The following is an 11,295-nucleotide window of genomic DNA, read 5'->3' as shown; positions in this document are numbered from 1 at the left end:
TACGAGACCACTCTACCCTTGGGCAGACTGAGCTTGTAAGGAACCACTAAAAAACCTGTAGAGGAATAGTAAAGGGAGGTGGCGTCATATTGTGGTTAAAAGCAAGAATTTGGAGTCTGGCTGCTTGGGTTGGAGTTTGTCGCTTACCCACTGTGTGATCTTAAAACACATAATTTGACCTCTTGGAGGTTCAGTTTCCTCATCTGCCAAGTGGGATATGGAGTGCCTGCCCTATTAGGGTTGTTGTGAGGGCTCCTGAGATCAGAACCTGTAGAGCTCAACACAGAGCCTGACGCATACAAGGATCTGTTGGGGAGGGAGCTCGATGCTGACATTAGTAATAGAAGACCCTGTCCTATCCCTTCTGTCCCTCTAAGTCACAGTTCCCCCTTACAAATTCAGTCTCAGTGATACTGATGTAATTTATGCAAAGAGATCCAAATGGGTCTCTAGCCCAAGCTAATCCCTCTGGGTTGTGCAGGGTGGCTTGGCGTGGGTATGGTAAGGGGGACACTATCTGGAACCTTTCCCAACCCTCCTGGGGTCCTCTGGTTTTCTCTTAGTTGCCGTAGAGTTGAGGGTAGCCTGGACCCGGCTGCAGGGAATGCCCAAACGGACTGTAGGAAAAGCTTTGCCTTCTCCCTCTAATTTTGGCAGCAGCACATCTGGAGTGATCTGCACATCTGGCTGCATCCCTGGGGCAATAGCCACAGCTGCTGACATTTGAGGGAGGAGAGATGTAGCTCCTCAGCCAGGGGCTGGGGGGCTATAAATAACTAGCTAAGAGGACCAGGGGGACGAGGTTGACCTTTGGGGGGCGGGAGCGGCTGGTGACTTCCCCCACCCCCTTGGGTCCAGAGCCAGAGTTTTAGCAAAACAGGAAGAGGCAGCAGCAGCTGCTGGGAAAGTAGGAGTGGCTCCTCTTCCCCCACTTGCCTGGGGCCTTCGGATCCCAGCCAGGACCTGGGAGAGGTGGAGTCATCTAGGCGGGAGAAGTAGGGACAGACCCACGCAGACTGTGCCCTCCCTCCTGGCTCCCTCCTGTTCCCTTTCTGTTCCCCAATCAGTGGGACAACAGGAAGGACAGGCATTAGAAATGGAACATACAATATATCTGCTGACCCAGCCAATGTATCTACAGGCCCAGGGGCCTGTCAAGACCCACTTCCTTTCTCATCCCCTTCCAGCCCACAGCGGGCTGAGCCCAGGCCCAGGTGGGTGGGAGCGAGGGCGCTGGACAGGAGGAAGGATGCCTCTGGGCTTCTGGAGAGGGGCCCAGGCCTGGCCCCTGGGAGTGCTGGGGAACTTCTCCATGAACTGTGGAGGTGAGGAGATCCAAAGCTCTGGGGTGGCTCTGGGTGACTGTCTGGAGTATCAGGGCATTCCATTCATAGGGACAAGCTCTGGGGAGCCATGCCCCAGCTCAGAGGGCCTCGTGAAGCCCAGGGTTAAAGGAGTTACCCAAGAAGTGTTGCCTTGCCTGGGCCACTGGGAATCTGTCCCATGGGATCTGACTGGTGACATCTCTGGTGGGGTCTGATCTCTATCTGTCATGACCTCTCATTGCCTTTCAGCCTGGAGCCCCGTGTTTGGCCTGCAGGGAGGGTCTAGACCAGCACCCCTCAATAGAAACAGAACCTGAGTCACATATGTGACTTCAAATTTTCTTTAAAAAAATAGTAAAAGTAAACAGGTGAAGTTTATTTTAATAGCATATTTATTTAATCTAATATATGTAAAATACGGTCATGTCAGTATGTAATCAAAACAGACAAAAAAGTTACTATTTTACATCTTTTCTTTCAAACTAGGTCTTTGAAAGCCAGTTTGGGTTTTACACTTGTAGCACATTTCGGTTCTGACTAGCCAGATTGCAAGTGCTCACAGCACCTGTGGCTAGTGGCTGCTGTGTTGGCCAGCACAGGCTTAGGGGAGCTTCCCTCTTCTTCAGTCCGTCTAGTGCCGTGCTGGGGAAGAGGCTCAAGGAGCAAGAGGAGGCCTGTGAGGTCAGTGTTAACAGTGGATTTGCTCTAGGTCGACGGCCACCTACTTCGCTTTTTAAGCATCTATTTCTAGACCTGGAACCAGTCCTCCAAGCAGGGAAACTGAGTTGCAGAACAGCATCTTTTTAGACAACTGGTCTTCTCCTCCTCTTTGGAGCCCTTTTCCTCTAAGCTGAAGCTTGATAGAATCTCATTTCTTGTCCACACCTCTACCCTCTTTCTCCTTCCAAACACAACACCAAGCTCAATGGTATTGGGGCAGCAGAGCTGAGGAATACGGGAGAAGAAACTAATTTGGAGCCAAGCTGTGGACATGTGGAGTGAAGGTGCTGGTGGACAGTCGCGGGGTGGGGGTACTGAGTGGACAGTTGCTCTTTGAACAAATAGAGATCCAGGATTATCAGAGCTGGAGTTGTAGGTGGAAGTGGATGAGACCACAGAGCGGGGGAGAAGACAGCAGGGAAGAGGAACGGAAGGAACCTGGAAGAAGGTTCCACAAGGACTTGAGAAAATAAAGACTTCAAGAGGACAGAGGGGTGGCAGCCCGTGAAGAAGCTCGAGAGGGAGCCGTCAGAGATACAAACAAAACAAAAGCAAATGCCGTTTCTGAAGGAGACAGTGGGACAAAATGTCCAGAAGGAGAGAGTGGGCTCCATTGCAACTGACCACACTTTAAAATCATTCTTACAGCCTGACCGGTGGTGGCATGGTGGATAGAGTGCTGACCTAGGACACTGAGGTCCCAGGCAGTGGTGAGATTCAGCTGGTTCGCACCAGTTCAGGAGAAACAATACCTAATTTTTTGTTGAGTTCAGCAAACCAGTTGTTAAAATGACACTTGTAATCAAGGTTCTCTCTAAGGTGGCCTCCTGGCAGCTACCCACTGTGGAAATCGCAAGTTTACATTCCTTACTCTTTTTTAACGTTCATCTGTGCAACAGCATATTATGAGCACCCCATAATACTCATTCCGTCCATAGGTGAAAAACAATTGCAAGTGGGGATGCCAATCAGGAAGCAATATGGAAATATCTTTTTTTATTTTTATTTTTTTTACTTTTTTTTTTTTCATTTTTCTGAAGCTGGAAACAGGGAGAGATAGTCAGACAGACTCCCGCATGCGCCCCACCGGGATCCACCCGGCACGCCCACCATGGGGCGACGCTCTGCCCACCAGGGGGCGACGCTCTGCCCATCCTGGGCGTCGCCATATTGCGACCAGAGCCACTCTAGCGCCTGAGGCAGAGGCCACAGAGCCATCCCCAGCGCCCGGGCCATCTTTGCTCCAATGGAGCCTTGGCTGCGGGAGGGGAAGAGAGAGACAGAGAGGAAAGCGCGGCGGAGGGGTGGAGAAGCAAATGGGCGCTTCTCCTGTGTGCCCTGGCTGGGAATCGAACCCGGGTCCTCCGCACGCTAGGCCGACGCTCTACCACTGAGCCAACCGGCCAGGGCTGGAAATATCTTAAGTAACAGTTTTATTGTTTTTAGTCAGATATTATTTAATATTTTTTCGTTAATATTTATATTTTAAAACTCATAATATGATCTAGTTTTGTGTACCTGTTTTATTGTTCTTATTTAAGTATTAAATGAATTAAATAATAAACTATCTTTCAGCATATCATTTTTTTATACTTCAAGTGGTCATTAGGGCCTGAGTAGGCAGTGGCGCAGTGGATAGAGTGTCGGACTGGGATGTGGAGGACCCAGGTTTGAGACCCTGAGGTTGCCAGCTTGAGCGCGGGCTCATCTGGCTTGAGCAAAAAGCTCACCAGCTTGGACCCAAGGTCGCTGGCTCAAGCAAGGGGTTACTCGGTCTGCTGAAGGCCCGCGGTCAAGGCACATATGAGAAAGCAATCAATGAACAACTAAGGTGTCGCAACAAAAAACTAATGATTGATGCTTCTCATCTCTCCGTTTCTGTCTGTCTGTCCCTATCTATCCCTCTCTCTGACTCTCTGTCCCTTTAAAAAAAAAAAAGTGGTCATTAGGGCGGGGAACCTGTTGTTAAATTATTTGAATTCCACCACTGGTCCCAAGTTCAAAACCCTGAGGTCACTGGCTTGAGCTCAGGCTCACCAGCTTGAGCGTGGGATCATTGACATGATCCTATGGTCGTTGGCTTGAACCCAAAGGTCACTGGCTTGAGCAAGGGGTCACTGGCTCAGCTGGAGTTCCCCTGTCAAGGCACACATGAGAAAGCAATCAATGAACAATTAAGGTGCCACAGCCACAAGTTGATGATTCTCATTTTTCTCCCTTCCTGTCTCTCCCCCCCTCCAAAAAAAAGTCATTCTTACAGAGAGAGCTCACATGAATTTGATAAGAAACATTAAAACAGTGGTAGGCTAAAGTTCAGAGCACAGAAACAACTCTTTAGGGAAAGAGGAAACATAGCTAGTGAGCAAAGGTAGGGAAATGTTCACAGTAACGCCAATTAAAACAAGACAAAGGTAGAAGCCGCTCTCAGACACCAGTGAGAGGATGGTGAAATGTACATGTTGTTGTTGGTGGTGTAACTTCTTTTGAAATCAGTTTGGCAATATATAGTAAGAGCTATAAAATGTTTTTACCCTTTGGCTCAATAACTCCACCCAATGTACCTAAACTAGATTTCAAGAGCCAAAATTCAGGGAGCGAGGAGCGGAATAAGTGCATAATGATGTTCACCACCACACTATTTGTAATGTGGAAAATTAGAAACAAGTTGAACACCTACAACTGGAAAATTAGAAACTAAATTATATTTCCACTTAATAGAAAACTATAAAGCTGTTTTAAAAAATGCATATAGCATCACAGGAAAATATGGATCTGTGCAAGCCCTGTGATGGCAACTGTATTAAAAAACAAAACAAAAAAGAATGACACAAGCATAGAGAAAAAGATTCAGAGGAAATTGGTGCAATTAGGTAATGATTATGTAAGGTGGTATGAGTATACATATTTTTCTAGTTATTTAATAATTGTCAACATTGTAAAGAAGTGTGGCGAGTGGGAATAAGGGTTGACCAGAAGCCCAGACGGGGCTACGAGGAGGGTGCTGACATCCTCCCAGAGGACATGAATTTATTCACTTAGCAGGTGGAAGTATGTACTGGGCTCTGTCCATGTGCCCAGTGCTGTTGTTTGGGGTATTAGCTCAGCACTGTCCTGGTAGAAAAAGCCCCGATTTTCTGGCTGGTTTCCAGAAGTACTCCGTCCGCTGGAAGCTCCTGTAGTCCCACTGGCTTCTGTGCCTCTGCTGAGGGCAAGTGCTGGACCTCGTGCTGGTCCTGGAGGGGCAGCCCCCAGAGGGCAGAACCAAGGGAAGTCGAGAACAGGTACCGGGGAAGGGAAGAGAGAGAAAGAGAGAGAGAGAGAGAGAGAGAGAGAGAGAGAGAGAGTGTGTGTGAGAGAGTGTGTGTGTGTGGCAGTGGCCGAGTGAGCTCAGGGAGGGTTGGGGGGATCACCAAGGAGCTGAGGGATGTGAGGGCACTCTGCGGTGGGGGAGGGGTTGGTGGGCTGTGGTCGGCCACCTGCTGTTTCATGTCACCCTGAAGGCGACATGAAATGTAAGTGGGCCATCACCTCCACCGCCCCCCACAGGAACTCTACCTGGGCCCCCAGCTACAGGCACCATCCGGCCTGGGAAGCCTCCTGCTCCTCCTCCCCTCTCAGTTCTCATCCTACAGTGACACTGGGGCCTTGAAATAACACGTCTTTATTTACGCCATCATTTCCACATCATTTGCCTATGATTCATTTGTTGTCAAGAGGCATTAAAATCTCCAGCCCGGCTCCCAGGCACCCAGCAGTCCCTGCCGACTCCCTCCTGGGTGGCACCACGCCCCTGGCCGGGCTCTCACCATCTTCCCTGCTCCCTGAGCCCAGCACTGGGGGATGCTGGGGAAGCTCCTCCTGATGTGGCCTTTACTGGGGGGTGAGGGGCAGGGTCTGGGGCTGTGCGTGGCCAGGACCACATCCACCTGCTCTGCCAGCCCAGACCCTGGTCCAAGCAAGGGCTCTAGCCCGAGCACTTGAGATGTCTTCATGCAAGCAGGAAGCCCTGGAAAAGGGAAGAAGCTTCTCTTTGCCTAAAAGTAGGAAGCTGTGGAACCCCAGCCCCAGAGGCAGCCCCTTTCTGGGACCCTCCCCCTCACTTCCTCAGGCTGGGTTTTCCTGGTACCTCAGGGCTCTGGCTGGTCCCTGAGCCCCTCCCCCCACTCTGTTTCCTATAGGGCACGGGTGGGGGGCGGTATAAAGTTTCCACCGTGTGTGTGTGTGTGTGTGTGTGTGTGTGTGTGTGTGTGTGTGTGTGTGTGTGTGTAGAATTGTCTTTCACACCTTCATTACCCGGTAAGGCTGTAAGGCTTTGGGGGCCCCCAGTACTCCCCCAGGGGAATCTAGGTGAACCTGGGGAGCTGTAAAGTGGGGGAGGCAGGGGAGGAAGAGAGCAAGGGGAGGGGAGGGGGCTGCTAGAAGCGGCTGGGGCGAGGGGAGCTGCTGTGGTTGGGTTATCTGATGTGAGGAACCAGGTGCGCTCTGGGGGTGGGGGAAGAGCCGCCTGAGACCCAGGCAGAAACGGCAGAGCGGCCAGGAGACACAGGCCAGAAAGCCTGAGCGCCACTGAACCGAAAGGGGGACAAAGGGAGACCAGATTCCTCCCGGTCAGGGACTGGCTCTCCTCCTGGAGCTCTGGAGGCCACTCACGGGTGGGGGCAGTGTCCTCCCAGCCACCCTGATTCTTGGTTCCGCAGCCCTCAGGATACCTGCTCCTCCAAACCCCCAGCTCCAGAGAAGCAGGCAGCCTCCCCCCAACACTGCATGGCAGAAGGGGGGTGGCCAGGGCCTGTGTGGAGTGGGGTTGAGGGTCCAGCCTTATCCCCGAATCAGAGCAGTTGGAGACAGTTGAGGGTCCATAATCTCGGTTGGGGGTTGACGGGTGGAGGAGGTTTTGCTGGAGGAGATAATGGGGCAGAGCAGAGCCCTGGCCTGGAACAGGGGGCCCTAGGGCCAGGAGCCCCTCTACCAACGCCCCCTCCCCCAGTGCCCCCTGACTGGGGCGGCTCCACTCAAGACAGAAGCTGCCCTGCTGCCCGAGGAGCTGGGAGGGCATGGCGAGCAGGGCTGTGTGCATCGTGGGGCCATCTTGGTCCTTCAACAAGACGGCCCACCTGTGAGTCGAGCAGGGCTGTGTGCATCGTGGGGCCATCTTGGTCCTTCAACAAGACGGCCCACCTGTGAGTTCCAGCTCCCACCTCCTCCAGCCCTGACTTGGGACCTGTGTATGTAGGGGAGGAGGCCGCTCTTTTTAAGGAAGAGAATGTCTGTTTAGAAGGAAGTCCCCAGATACTAATAAAGGCTAATAGTTATCAAGCATTTACTACTTGCCGGGCACAATTCTAAACACTGTACATGAACTCATTTAGTCCTCACGACACTTACGCAGAGGATACTGTTGTCATCTTCGCTTCAGGGGAGAGACAGAACAAGCCCAGCGGCCCGCAGCCCCACAGTGAGTTCAGATCCTGCTCCCCCTCAGTGCTGTTTCTGCTGTTCTTACCTCCTACCCTCGGCGAGGCCCTGCCAGGTACCATGCTGCAAGCCTTCGTTTGTGTTATCGTCCCAAAGACTGTATGTCCCCATCATTAGAAGAGGAAACCGAGGTCCAGAGAGGTCAAGTAACTGACCCCCAAGTTACACAGCTAGTGAGAGACGCGAGCAGGATTCAGACGACCTGCTTGTAAAGTCCATGTTCTTATTCATTACCTGGGCTGCAGACTGGCAGGGAGAGGGCGCTGGGAGGCTCCTGCACACCTGACCTCTCTCACCTTCGCAGCCCTCACAGCCTAGCACCTTGCTGGCTCCTGGTGGAAGGAGCTTTGGTAAGCATTTGCTCAAAGAATGAGCTAACAAACTAAGCGAACCTACAACTAACAGTCACCTGCCAAGGCCACTGATAGCCTGCCCACGGACAGTGTTCCGTCCCCTCCCACCCACTCCTCCACCACCTCGAGGCTTTCCTGTCAATGCAGCAGAAGGCTGAGCCCCTTGGGGCAGGGTCCTATCAGAGCGGAAGTGGGGCTGGCTTCTCTGCCACCCCCTTTATCTCCTTTCCCCATCCCCACTTTATCACCCAAGGCTCTGCCACCGTCCCCTCCTTGCCACTTCCCCTGGGGCTCTGGGGTGGGAGAGGGGAAGACATTTAAATCAGTGGAACTGGGGGTGAGCCTGGGGACCCCAGGAAGGAGTTTCCCTAGCACTCTGACGCTGGTGCCCAGAGTCCGCCAAGCGCATGGGGGGCTGGCTCGGGTGGCTGAGCCCTGCCGACGGGCTGGTTGATCGGTAGGCAAATGGGGAAACAGGAACCAGTTAGGGCCCCTGCCCTCCCCTCACCCTAGCCCCACGCCAGCTGCCACAGATGTTCACAAACATCTACACTTTTTTTTTTTGGTATTTTTCTGAAGTGAGAAGCTGGGAGGCAGAGAGACAGACTCCCGCATGTGCCCGACCGGGATCCCCCCAGCATGCCCACCAGGGGGCAATGCTCTGCCCATTTGGAGTGTTGCTTCTTTGCAACCAGTTATTACAGCGCCTGAGGCGGAGGCCATGGAGCCATCCTCAGCGCCTCTGCCAACTTTACTCCAATGGAGCCTTGGCTGTGGGAAGGGAAGAGAGAGACAGAAAGGAAGGAGAGGGGGAGGGGTGGAGAAGCAGATGGGCGCCTCTCCTGTGTGCCCTGGCCGGGAATCAAACCCGGGACTTCCACACGCCGGGCAGATGCTTTACCGCTGAGCCAGCCAGCCAGGGCTATAGTATTTTTAATTAAATGGGGTAGCACAGGGTTTTCCAGATGCAATGTAGTATTATGAGTGTGGGTGAAACGGGCAGTGGGGAGGCCCCATGGAGCTAAAAGAGGACTGCCAGGCTGAGCTCCATGCGATTTCTCCATCCCCCACAAGACAGGGGCCCCTAAGAAGAGTTCTGCCCACGGCCCGTTGCCTCACTCTTCTCAACAACCATTATTTAGTAGACTATGCCTTTCTTCTTGGAGTCTGGCTCAGACAGAATTTGCAGACCGATCCAGCTTGGAATTTGATACTTGATCCACCCCTTTCTCTATTCCCTGCATCAGTTATCACTGGATCTCCATAACTGGCTCAGAAAGGGTTTAATTCTCTAAGGATCTGTTCAGACTTGGGATGAGACTATTGGTTCCCAAGAAAGTAGGGGTTGTGGAAGCATTGACAAGTTCCCCCAAATTCCCATGGATGCCTGGGTCTTTGCAGCTATTTCCTTCTGTGAGTCAATCTCTCATTACACACCCCATTCGTTCCCTGCCTCCCAGTGAGGTCATGAACTGAACCGAAGTGCATTGGTATCAACCTGAAGGAGAGCACAGTCTATGGCTCCGTATCAGTCATCTCTGTACATGGTCTGCAGACCTAAGTTTTGGAAAATTCCAGATCAGGAGAAATCATCAGAATATTGGATGATGAGCCTGACTATTGGTGGCACAGTGGATAGATTGTTGACCTAGCATGCTGAGAACCCAGGTTGGAAAACCCAAGGTCACCAACTCGAGCGCGGGCTCATCAGCTTGAGTGCTGGGTTGTTGGCTTGAGTGTGGGATCATAAACATGATCCCAAAGTCACTGGCTTGAGCCCAAAGGTCGCTGGTTTGAAGCCCAAGGTCGTTGGCTTGAGCATAAGATCACTGGCTCGAGCAAGGGACCACTGGCTCAACTGGAGCCCCCTGCCCCTCATCAAGGCACATATGAGAAGCAACCAAAGAACAACTAAAGCGCTGCAACTACGAGATAATGCTTCTCATCTCTCTCTTTTCCTGACTCTCTTTCAAAAGAAAAAATAAAATTGGATGATGAAATGAGGATTAAAACATTTGAGCAGGCTAAGATGTGAGATAAATCAAATCAGATAAACGTGAAAGGGAAAAAATGCTAATTCTGCATTTTGGTCCAAAAAGCAAACTATCCACATACAGTATGAGTGAGATGTGGCAGAGGCTTTATGGAGAGTAGTTAGCATGTGAGTTCTGAAGCCACAGGGACTTAACTTCTCAGTTTCCAAAGTTCAGGGGAAGGTGTTTAAATTTGCATAAGTCTGTTTGCATCTCATTTTCTAGTAGAGACCCAAGCAGAATTCTTTAAACTTGACATCTCTTGTGAAGATCAGATCTTTTAGATGCTATCAGAAGTGGGTAGCACGTGGCCTTGTATTCATTCATTCATTCATCCAGTTATTCAGCTACATTTATGGAATCCCTCCCTGCTTCATTCCAATCTGGAAGGGAGCCTCAAAAGCAAAACAGAAATTTAAAACCCACTACAATGTACACTTCATTCTACAGGAGAGTGGGTGGACAATTCTACCCAAACAGGGCAAGTGGGGGTACTGCACAGTGAAGCTCAGGGAAGAACTTATGGAAGACATGAAGTCTGAGCTGGAAATTGAAGGAGAAGTTGGAGAAAACCAGGGCAGAGAAAGTCAGCGGAGGGCGTGTCAGGCCAAGGAAGCAACACATAAAGAGGTGTACAGTGTGGGTCTCAAAGTGTAGTCTGGGGACCCCAGTGGGTCCTTGAACCCCATGTAGGGGTTCTTCAAGGTCAAAACTATTTTCACACTAATACTATGACATCATTTGCCTTGAACTTTCATTCCCTCACTGATGCGCAGAGGATTCCAGAGGCTCCGTGCTGTGTGTTCTCCTAACGGATGGAATGCAGAACCAGGTACGAGGATCCAGTGGCCTTCCTGTGAGCCAGGCATTAAAGAGGTTTGCAGGACTGTAAACGCATACCCTCTTGTCACTAAATTTGTTCTGTTTGGGGAAAAAGGTTGTTTTAATCAAAATTATGTTACCTTGTAATAGATTCATTACTGTTGTTTGAAAAAATATTTTTCAAATTTCTTAATTTAAATATCTGACATGGTAAATGTTGATGGACATACTCCACAGAAACAAAAGCTCTTTAGAATGCTTATTTTTCATTTGAGAATCGCTGGTTCGTGGAGGCAGGCCGCCAAGGCACACGGTTGGAAACCTGCAAGTGGTTGGAGGTGGCGGTGGCTTGAGTTTCAACATCTGGACAGTGAGTGACATGGGACTCTAGAGAAGCTGACAGACCTGGTCATGGTGAGCTTTGTATCTCACCACAGGAGCACTTGGGTAAAAATAAGAAGCAATGACACAACCAACACATGGAGTAAACCTGATATCTGAAGCTCATTTTGATTCCTTCACTGGGCATGCTCCACTTCTTTCCAGAGAATACTGACATTAATTATG

This window comes from Saccopteryx leptura, chromosome 2 (assembly GCF_036850995.1).
Source record: "Saccopteryx leptura isolate mSacLep1 chromosome 2, mSacLep1_pri_phased_curated, whole genome shotgun sequence".
Classification (NCBI taxonomy): domain Eukaryota; kingdom Metazoa; phylum Chordata; class Mammalia; order Chiroptera; family Emballonuridae; genus Saccopteryx; species Saccopteryx leptura.
Note: the sequence above shows the minus strand (reverse complement) of the source record.